The sequence below is a fragment of the Orbicella franksi genome, chromosome 8 (genome assembly GCF_964199315.1).
Source record: "Orbicella franksi chromosome 8, jaOrbFran1.1, whole genome shotgun sequence".
NCBI lineage: Eukaryota > Metazoa > Cnidaria > Anthozoa > Scleractinia > Merulinidae > Orbicella > Orbicella franksi.
This window is the reverse complement of record NC_138152.1, coordinates 7,610,794-7,621,445: the sequence shown is the minus strand read 5'-3', so window position 1 is coordinate 7,621,445 and position 10,652 is coordinate 7,610,794. Positions and strand designations below refer to the sequence as shown.

The 10,652-nt window shown below is 40.6% G+C and overlaps 2 pseudogenes across 1 annotated transcript; one reads left to right on the top strand and one right to left on the bottom strand.

Moving 5' to 3' along the window:
• The first annotated feature begins 3,483 nt into the window (after positions 1-3,483).
• LOC145495499 (uncharacterized) lies at positions 3,484-5,801 on the top strand (annotated as a pseudogene). Its single transcript, XR_014050431.1, has 2 exons — positions 3,484-4,451; positions 4,721-5,801. The product of XR_014050431.1 is annotated as an uncharacterized LOC145495499 (transcript).
• A 3,484-nt stretch (positions 5,802-9,285) lies between these two features.
• On the bottom strand, positions 9,286-10,218 carry LOC145495538 (melatonin receptor type 1B-B-like; annotated as a pseudogene).
• Between the last annotated feature and the right edge of the window lie 434 nt (positions 10,219-10,652).

The window sequence follows — 10,652 nt, the reverse complement described above, 5'->3', positions numbered from 1 at the left end:
AAAATTACTGATGTTCTGAAGGGCACTATGTGACAATAAACAGGGGGAAAAATAAGATACTGGTAAAGATGGATAAATTGTTATGGGAACACTGTCACTGTTACGTTGCTTGGAAAAGTCAACATTGCATGCAACTTTGAAGTTTCCTTCAGTGGGTGCCATTTGATAGCTGAAATATCCTCCCAAGGGTGCAGGCCTAACTCTGGTGGGTACTTTTTCACCCTCAGCATTCATGTACGAACTGCGCCCACAATTCTTGCTCAACTTTTGCAAATGGGCTTTGAAACTTTCAATCTTTGGGGCTGTCTTAATTGCACGATACAATGAACAAGAAATGCCAGGTGACGTTTGTACTGAAGTGCTAATTTGGGTTTCTTAAAAACCATGTTCATCAATGGTTCTGATGAGATGCTTCTTCCTCTAGGCTTGTGCCACTGCTGGGGAAGGGAGGTGGAAACCAAATAATTAACAATTAGATTATGAGCTCGAGAGAGGTGATAGTTGATGAGGCCGAATCAACTATCACCTCATAGAAATCGAGAGCGAATAATCTAATTGTTTTAGTAGAATTCTAACTGAAATTAACGAAATAACGGTTTCCAATTATTTTTGTACGCATTATTGACCTTCACACTATAACAAAATCGCAGGTATTGAAATGTCCTTGGTAAATTTGCAGGTGTTTACGGGCGAGCACCCGTTAACTCAATAATTTCATGATTTTAAGGTCAAGAAACTCTTATTATCCTTCTTTTAGTCGTCTCAGGAATTTAATGATCCGTTTACATCTAAACTTTCTGCCAACAATTCGGGAAAACGATAAAAACGTCGCATTTCGTGGACGACCGACAGCCACCGCACTCTAATGGCCATAGTATACAAGTAGCTCAACCAATCAGATTGCAGCATTTGCATTAGTATACTAGTAGAATTCTAATAGTGAGGAATAGATTTCGTTTTTGTCATGTAGTAATGAGAAACAAGATACATTAGGCCCACAGCATGATTATAAAAACCCTAGAGATCCAGGTACACAGGTGCAAGATGATGCAGGGACATATAGGGTTGTTTAGTGGAAATTGCTAACCTAATGTTACGCGGGGATTCATTTTTCCGCAGACATCGATAGCAAAGGCCTCTGAAGCAAAAGGTCTTGCTTCCCTTGTGGTGCTCGACTAAAACATTGCGGAGGTATATATCCTTCAATAAAAAAAAAAAAAAAATTCGCACCACGGTCAAACGGTTTCATCACCATGTAGTCAGGGGAATGTTGAATGTTTTTAACAGAGTTTCTAACATACTTCACAATAGAATTCTACGTGCATAGGGGAAAGTCGTCCAAAATTTTGTCCATATCTATCTCTTGGGGACAGAACCGGAGTTTTTCTTCTTTCTCTCTAACAATTTCTGAATTACTTTTTTTAGTTTGAACAGAAGAGGCTTCTTTCCCTTGATCGCCATTTTCATTTTGCTGAACGCCTGTCGTCGCTGCGGGTGAAGTGTTTGGAAATACTTCTTTCGCTCTAGGAAGTGAATAGAGGACGCCTATCTTAAAATTGTCATCTTTCTTTCTCTTTTGATCTTTAATAATCATTATTGATACACCATAAAAAAATCATCAGGTACAATAATTCCAATAAAATGTCTAAGATCCTAAACCTAAAATTCTAATACTAATATTATATTAACTTACAACAATACATCAAATACAAGGAAATAATGAAACGAACGTCGTCGTCGGCAGCCGTTCGTCTCGGGAGACGATGGTGTAGCGCTATGTCGATGCGGAGCATCGTCTCGAGTGGCTATAGAGTCCCACTATAAAGTGGCAGTCTCTGTTGCAAATAACGCAGACGAAGGAGGATGGTGCTGCAATTGAGGCAGCCCTGGTCTTCCTTCTGGTTCTTTTCAAGGCCTGCTAGTCATTTCTGGTATTCTCAGCCCTCCCGACTCCTGAAGATACTGCATGTCGCCAGGCCACTCTGATGTCAGCTACTTCTTCCCGTGTGTTTGGATCAATCTCTGCTTTCTTCATGTCTCGCTTGCAAACATCCTTGAAGCGGAGCTTTGGCCGGCCAACAGGGCGGGATCCCTCGCGTAGCTCTCCATAGAGCATGTCTTTTGGGATGCGGCCATCGTCCATGCGACGCACATGCCCGAGCCAGCGGAGACGCCTTTGCATGAGTAGCATGAACACGCTCGGAATGCCAGCTCGCTCAAGAACCTCAGCATTGGTTACTCTGTCCTGCCACTTGATGTGCAGGAGGCGTCGGAGACAGCGGAGATGGAAGCTGTTGAGCCGCTTCTCTTGCCCGGCGTGGGATGTCCAGCACTCGATGCTATACAGAAGAGTGCTGAGGACACAGGCTTGGTAGACACGGAGCTTGGTATTTACCGTCAACTGGCTGTTCTCCTAGGCGCGCTTGCCGAGCTTGGCCATAACTGCAGCGGCCTTGGCAATCCTGGTGTTGATTTCTGTATCAAGGGAGAGGGTGCTGGTCATTGTGGAGCCCAGGTAGGTGAAAGAGTCCACCACTTCAAGGGTTGTGCTGTCGATGGTCATGACAGGAGTGGAGTCTGTGTCCTGGGCCATGATGTTGGTCTTTTTGATGCTGATAGTCAAGCCAAACTCTTTGCAGACGTGGGATAGTCGGCTTATTAAAATGTAGGCTTATTAAACGCAGGCTTATTAAAATGGTTTCAAAATTTATTCAACGAAAGCTTACATGAAATCTTAAACAGTCTAGTTGTGCCTTCACTGTTAATTCTTTGAGGCTCACATTCTTGCTGCGAAGAAGTTCTTTAAGTTCGTTTACATGCATCTTTTCCACAGGTCTGTCCATGCTCACGTTGAAAACAGGCAACGTACAGTAGAAGCTAAAGATGCATTTCAATAAAATACGTCGCCATTGTGTTGCGTTTTCAACGCTCAAATCTGCATAACAATGCATAAGAATGAAAATGCAAACGCTGATTTAGTAAAAATACTGACCTTTACAGCTCCCCAAATATCTACTTAGGAATATTTCGACGACATATCTCCTTAAACCAGCTTTCCTTTCGATTTCTGCATCCGATTGCGAAGTGCAAAAGCTGCAAAATTCCTAGGAAAACCGAACTGGCCAGCCCTTAGCAACGGTTGCTACCAAAAAGCTCCGCTTTGGTGCTATCGTCACCATGTTTGCAATCGGTGTATGTCCCCTTTCGAGATCATAGCAATGAATTCCAAAACGTTGTCCGTAGGAGTTGAATAAAGCACTAAGCTAAATTTAGCAATAACGAAGCCTGGAAAAGGATGAAAGTATTGCCGAGATCTTTTGAAGAACTCAGTTGTGACTGAAATACTCCAGTAAGACATAGTTTCGAAATCTTGCAGGTCTTCTCATAGTTAGTGGAGGGGACTGGTTGTGAAACCCGGCAAACTTCAAGAGGCCGGCCTTTTGTTTCGCGTTTGAGGTTGAATTGCACCATCACGGGACATTAGGGACCTTAAGCACCGACGACGAATGGGACGACGACGACGAGTAAAATTGTTGTAGGACTGGGTCGAGGACGTCGTTCACGCCGTGAAAACCAAGTGCGAGTACATGTAAACAGAGCTGAGTTCTTGTAAACATGGACCTAAAACCATCGAAACATTTTGTCATGTCTTAATTTCGCGAGCTCCAAGACCTGTTTCTCTTGAGCTACGAAAACGGTACTATCGATGACAACACATTTTCAGTCCTACGTGAGGAATTGATGTCGAAAAATCCCGATTTCTCATACGAAGAACATAACAGGTTTTCACTCGAAGAGATGAATGATGCCGAATTTTCGCCCGATATAATCTAAAACGACCTTCACGGTATAACATTCTATCCTAAAAACATAAGCGAAAGCCTACATGTAGATAGGAACCAGAAGAAATGAAATACAGAGTCATTTTTCAATTTCTGAATTCATTTAATTTCCTAGTTTCGCTGACAAGCAAATTCAACAACGGACAAATCGCCGAAAAAATAAGGTAATTACCAACGATTTTCACACCAAACTCGCCGTAAAATCTAGTTGATACAAAGCTAAGAGATTAAATAAATAACCAACTTTCATTTCAATAGTTTGATATACATTTTCTGCCTGAAACACAGCTTTAATAGATTAATACTTACTCACGTTCGCTCAGGACGGCAAACCTGACGTTTTGACGTCCTAAGCTTTACGTGGACGACGAGTCTAGCATGCGCAGTAGCGCGGTAAGGGGAAATTTTACTTCCGGTCGTCGTCCTCTGGGCTCGTCGTCGTCGGTGCTTAAGGTCCCTGTTGACCGTGCACACGCCAAACGTTCATTCCCAAACAATATGGCGGACACGAACGATTTGTTTACCATTGGAGACGATTTTGACGCTATTTTAGGTATTTTGGAAGACGAAGAAGGGCTTGATGAACAGTTTAGAGAAGCTGCAGATGAAGTAAGTATTATATTCTTTCTTAGCCACCCAGAAGTTAGCGAAAAGCGCTGTGCTTTGACGTTCATCTTCTTTCAGCTCGATCGAGTATCATCGGGTATCATCGGTGCTGCTTTTTTGTAGCGACTTGTGTTATAACTAAATCCTTGTACTGACGATGTAATTATTAAGTGGTTTCTTATTTTATTTCCATTAACTATGCTTAGAACTAGACTTTGTAGTATCGTTTTATGACTGATTTCTCAACTGAAAGTTACTTTTGTTTACAACAGGTTCAACTCGAAAACGTGCCACAAGCCACAAACGTGCCACAACGAACTGTGCCACAAGAAATGCAAAAGCAAGAGCGGACTGAAACGACACAAGACAGTTAAACACAAAGATACGAGAGATGTCGAGAAGCAAAAAGAAGGAGGACAAGAGAGCTATTTAACTTTTGTAGCTTACTCAAGAATTGTTGAAAAAGCTAAACACAAAATTGCTGCCAACAAAATCTATCCAAAATAAATCAGAGACGAACTAAGATCCTACACCTACAACAACGATCTGCAAGACGTAACAGCTGGATTCTGTGATATTGAAGACCTAAATAAACGCTTGATAACGTCTGGAAATGCTGAAAGATTGTATTCTTCCTTGTACTCGACCATAGCTCTGAATGCAGTTAAGCATTTTGAGGGATTATCAAGGAACGCTGCTACACTACTGTCTACCAAGGTTGCTGATTGTATGTTGGCACACAGCAAGGAGAAAATTGAAAGCATGTATACTTGTGCCCCATTAACTAAACTTTCAGATGAAGAAAGAGCTGGACTACAGTATATTGGAGGTCATGTGCTTCATAAACTTCATACCAAGCATGCTGATAAATCATCAGAAAGGGAGCAGGCGATCTCCATCCTTAAGGCTTGTAAATTAGAAGACCAGAATGACATTGAAAACCAGAAGTTAACTTCATCTTTAAATCGTGGTGGTTTGTGGGCAATTTCAAAAAATGCTCAATCAATTTTTGAGAGAACTGAACATTATTTCAGGGATGCCACTTCCAAGACTAACATGCAAAATATTATTATTAACATGCAAAATAGTATTATATCAAGATCTGTTCATGATGTTGAAGTAGTCTCAGCATACAATTCAATGTTATCCAATTCTGAACTGATAATCAACAGTAGTGTTGCCAAAGATGTTTTGCACAACATCATACAATTGTATATCAAAGTGCGTTCATTTTCTTTTGCAAAAGATATTATCCAGAAACATAAGATTAGATTGAAACAAATGAAATCAAAAGCACTTTGTAGGGACATAAGCAGAGCCTCCCATGAGTATGACCAACAAAGGCAAAGCTAAATTGTGAAAATCACCATGCAACAAACAATTTTATTTATTGTGACGCCTTGACCAAATCATGTCCATATTTGTTTGTTGTAATAAGTTACTGTTGCATTTGTTGTTAAATAATGTTAACACAAGTTTGCTTATACTTCAAAACAATAACTGACTAAAAATAAAAACTATTTACATTGATATGTGCAAGTTGAAATATTTGCATAGAAAAATACCAGTAGCTGGTCAATCAGCATACATGTCACAATGTATATTTAAAATATTAGGGACGAAGCCCATTTTAAACTGGGGGGCTTGAAAACGAGGGCCGCGTGTGAGAGTTTGTAGGGAGGTCTGGTACCTCATACTAAAACAAATAAATGTCATCCTTGCGAAAAAGTGGCCGGGGAGGGGGGGGGGGGGGATGCTGCTACACTACTGTCTACCAGGCTGTTTACACTCATATGTGCAAGTTGAAATATTTACATAGAAAAAATACATGTCTATATATTAAACAATGAAACATCATCCTTGTGAAAAAGTGGGGGTGGGGACTAAAAGCCCCCCCCCCCTCCTCCCCGCGCTGTCCGTAAAATAAAATAAATTTGACTTATGTATAAGTTAATCATTGTTTCTTTCTCTTTGACACTGAGTCATTTGAAACATTGACCCATGATCTGTGTTTGTCTTTCCTCCCATGCGTGTTCCCAGACTGACAGGAGACGACACGTTGTACTCTGATGGTGTTGTTGTTGTAGCCAAACATCTTCATGTCAGGGTTGTCATTTCTTCTTCCAAGCTTTCTTTGGTTTCCAAAGTATTCTTCTAAAGGATCTTGGCAGAACCTCTCAGTTAAGACATACTCCACACCTTCATTCAGAAGAAACTTTGTTGCCTCTACAACTGAATAGGCTGAGATCTGCAGGCCTTCATAAGTCTGCCAGGATAAGAACATCCTGCTCCTGGCATTCTGAGTGAAATTACCAGGGCATTGGGCGATGCTGTCCTTCCAGTCCCTCAGATAGCCAAGGAAATCATTTGTCAACCAAAGAAATCTTGGATCATCCACTGATCTATATGGTGCAAGAAATGGTTTCCTCTTCCTTTGATGCTCAGTTGTGCTGCGCACATTGAGACAATCAAAATAAGAATCCACCATTTCACACAGCTTTGATGTACCTGTTGCATCTGGAGGACCAAATGACTTCAACACAGCTGCCACAGTAGAACTCAGTACCTGGGCTGCCAGACTTACACACATAGTTGAATAGGAATTCAGCTTAATGTGAACATAAGTTAATCTAGGCATCAACTTCAAACCATTCTCAACATCTTGGTAAAACAGCTGAACTATATGTTGCCACAGCACATAATGCCCGTCATTCCACATGTACCTAAGCAGAAATTGTCTCACATATTTTAATATACAGTATGACAGTGCTCATATATAATACTGGGGCCAGTTGTACGAAGTGGATAGTTATTCAGCATTTAAAAAGTTGGATAGATTTCATCTGCTGGTGGCCAAGGGTGAGGGCAAAGCAAGTTCTCGAAGGGCTTCTTAAGTGAGATTAACTCATTGAATGCATACAAGAGCAATTTCAAGGTTCATTTTTTTAATTATAAATAGAACTATGACATGGCATGTGTTTGGAAACAAAAACTAATGGGAACAGTAGAAAACAAACATGTTTTGAGGAAACATGTTTCAAATAAGCATGCTAATTTTTTAACATGTTTCAGTGCTAGGGTGAAAACAGTATAATACACCTTGTAGTATTCTTTAAATAATTTTTACTCTTGTGTATTTGACTGTCACACTAATAGATTAGTAGAACCACTTTAATAATAAAAAAACCCAGCAAGAGTGATTGCAATAACACTGTGAAATAGAAATTGAATGTCAGTGGGTAATGCTAACAGTAGTTTACTAAACAAAAAAAGGAACAAATATAAATATTGTCAACCAGTATCTATTAGTTTAGTATTGTGAAGGTTTATTGCAATCACACTATTGTTATTTATTGCGTTTCAATAATAGCTCCCAACTAAATGGTAAATAATATCACTTCACAAAACATACCATGTGCATGATCCGTGTCCAGAACTGTAGAGGCAGTTCCTTGTGGTCTTGATCAGATGTGGTACATCAGAGAAGAAATATATGTACCGATGTGGTGCATATAAGTTTATGGTTCGGTAACAAAAATCATCCTCAGCATTGTTATCGAGGTGTTTGTGCATTCGATAGAGCCTCCTGTTGGGTGATGCTCTATCAGAGGTGCTTAAGCAATCACCCAAAGGTTGCAGGTTAATTTAAGTACACCTATGGCCTCCCAGAATAGTGGCATTAGCTGATGGGAGATTACCCCATTTGTAGCAAAATATGCCAGACTGAACTTCAGCTCAGTGTAAATGCCTCTGATGAAGAACACCAGAGCATGGCTGGCAATCTCATCAACTTTTTCAAGTGTTCCAAAGTTTATATCTGGGTCTCCCAGGTCAAGATATCCAATCAGTTCTCCAGTGACTTTGTCAAAAACAAGGTTTGACATAACCTTCATCTCATCAAACAACAGTACAATGTATCTTTGGACATCAAAGTAGCTATTTGTTGAGTCTTTCAACGCTTCGATAACTTCTTCTTGGAATCCAGCCTTTGGGCGGATACAGTTCCTATAATCCTTGAGAGTTCGCTGACTTGGAGGGACAAGGATATTACTCTTGCGCAATTCTTCGTAGCAGGCTGGTGATTTTGTAGCAAGAGATAAACAGTAGCGTATGACCATGGGATGGTATGGTACACCTGTTGAGCTTCTGGTCAACAGCTTTTTCTGTTGCTGCCAAAATAGATCCATAAACGGAGTTATGTTCTTGTCTGATTTACCAAGAATACTGGTAATGTCCTCGCTCAACTGGTGATCAATTTCAACACTTGATTTCTGTATTTCAAGCTTCATTTCCTCAAGTTTTTGCTCAAGTTCAGCACATCTGAATCTCTGCATCTGCAGCGTGAGCTTAATTCGCTCTGGTGCGGTCTGTGAGACGGGTGAAAATAGATGTGCTGGCTCAGCTTGTTTCTTTTGTTTTGCCTTGTGACTGAGTTCAGATTTCTGTGAATACTGATGACAGCTACAACACTGTTCACCATGTCCAAACAAAACTGCACAACCACGAGTTCTCCAATATTCCTGATGTGGAAATGAACTGCCATCATCATCATCATTGACAAAAAAAGGATTAACAGACTTCGGAATTACGTGATGCACGATACTGCTTGACAATTCAGATGGTTTCACCCCAGGACAAATAGCCGACAGTGTGCTGATACTCTTTACGAGGTCAGACACAGTAATGTTAGTAATTGATCTCAAGTTTGTAGTGTACAGTTCATGGTCTTCTGGTAGGAGCCATCCATATACATAAATAGTGAATCCTAGACTATCATCAATCATAATCTCAACTTCTGGAAGCGTAACTTGGGAATTTTTCTTCTTTAAAACTACGTTCAACAGAAGCAAGACATCGCCTTATTCAAAATTGTCTTATATTCCCGTCTGAATTGCATATTTGTTGCAGCATATATGAAGGGGTTGATGGTGCCACTCAGATAAACCAAGAAAGCGTAAGTGAGGTACACCTGTCGCGGCAAAGTGCGTTCCCCGCGCGCGGCGTCAATGTTATCTATGACAGAGATAGGAAGCCAGCAACACATGAAGCCGACCGTGACTGATGCTAAAGTCTTGGTCACTATTCCTTTTTTCACATTCGCTCTGAGTTGCTGGAGATCATTTGCGTTCGATAATAGTTAATTTGATCTAGACACAGTACTAAAGACTTTGGCGTAGCAGAATGTGATTATAGTTAAGGGCGCTGCGATGTAAACGCACTCAATAAAGACAGTATAAGCAATATTGCTTTCAAATGTGTACAAACACATCGCTTTGCCCGGCTGAAACTTAAATCCGCCGTTTTTGAATAAGAATGGAGGAACAGATCCAACGAAAGCTACCCACCAAACAACAGCAATGTACAGCAAAGCTCTTTGTTTTTTTAACAACATCGTGTACTTTTCTGGTTTGACAACGTGGCAGTATCGACTAATTGCAATTAATCCCATAGTCTGAAGAGACACCAGTCCAAATGTCAAAACTCCGAAACCGTGAAGTCGACAAAAAGTGTCGCCAAACATCCACTGGCCGTGAAACAGGGTTACAACTGTAAAAGGCATACAGAAGGTGGACATGAGAATATCGCTTACACCAAGTGCTATCACAAACATGTTGGGAAGCGTACGAAGTCTCTGGTTTCTGTACGCGGCGTAACAAGTTAGAACATTGCCGAAGAGGGCGACAATATTAATAACAGCAAACAAAACTGTTTCAGTCCACTCTAGAGCCTTAGCTCGCGTGGCAAGCTCGACAGAAAGTAATCTACTCATGACCTCGTGATTCAAGGAAGCTTAAACAATTCGAATCTATCTGCGAAAGTGTTCGGGCTGTGTTATTTCATAGCTAACTGTGTGAACCATTAGCATTCTTTAGATGTAGTCGATGCGGGTGTGCCTTCTAAAATAACAGTGGTAACGCTCTGTCCGTCTGTTTATACGCGATGGTGACTACGTTCCTGAACCGAGTATTATTACTGATACCTGTCTTGTTACCCTTGCTCTTTCCTCAAACACTAAAAAAATTCACCAGAATTACTCAATACTGATTGGTCGAGAGCAGAGCAATTAATTCTAAATCGTGTTTCGTAGGGGTTGAGCTAAAAACTCTAAGTATAATTTAGCGAAAAGCTGCCACAAAACATGATAAGAATTGGCGGGATCTTTTTGAGACGTAATCAATGAAACACTACAAGTAATAAAAATTT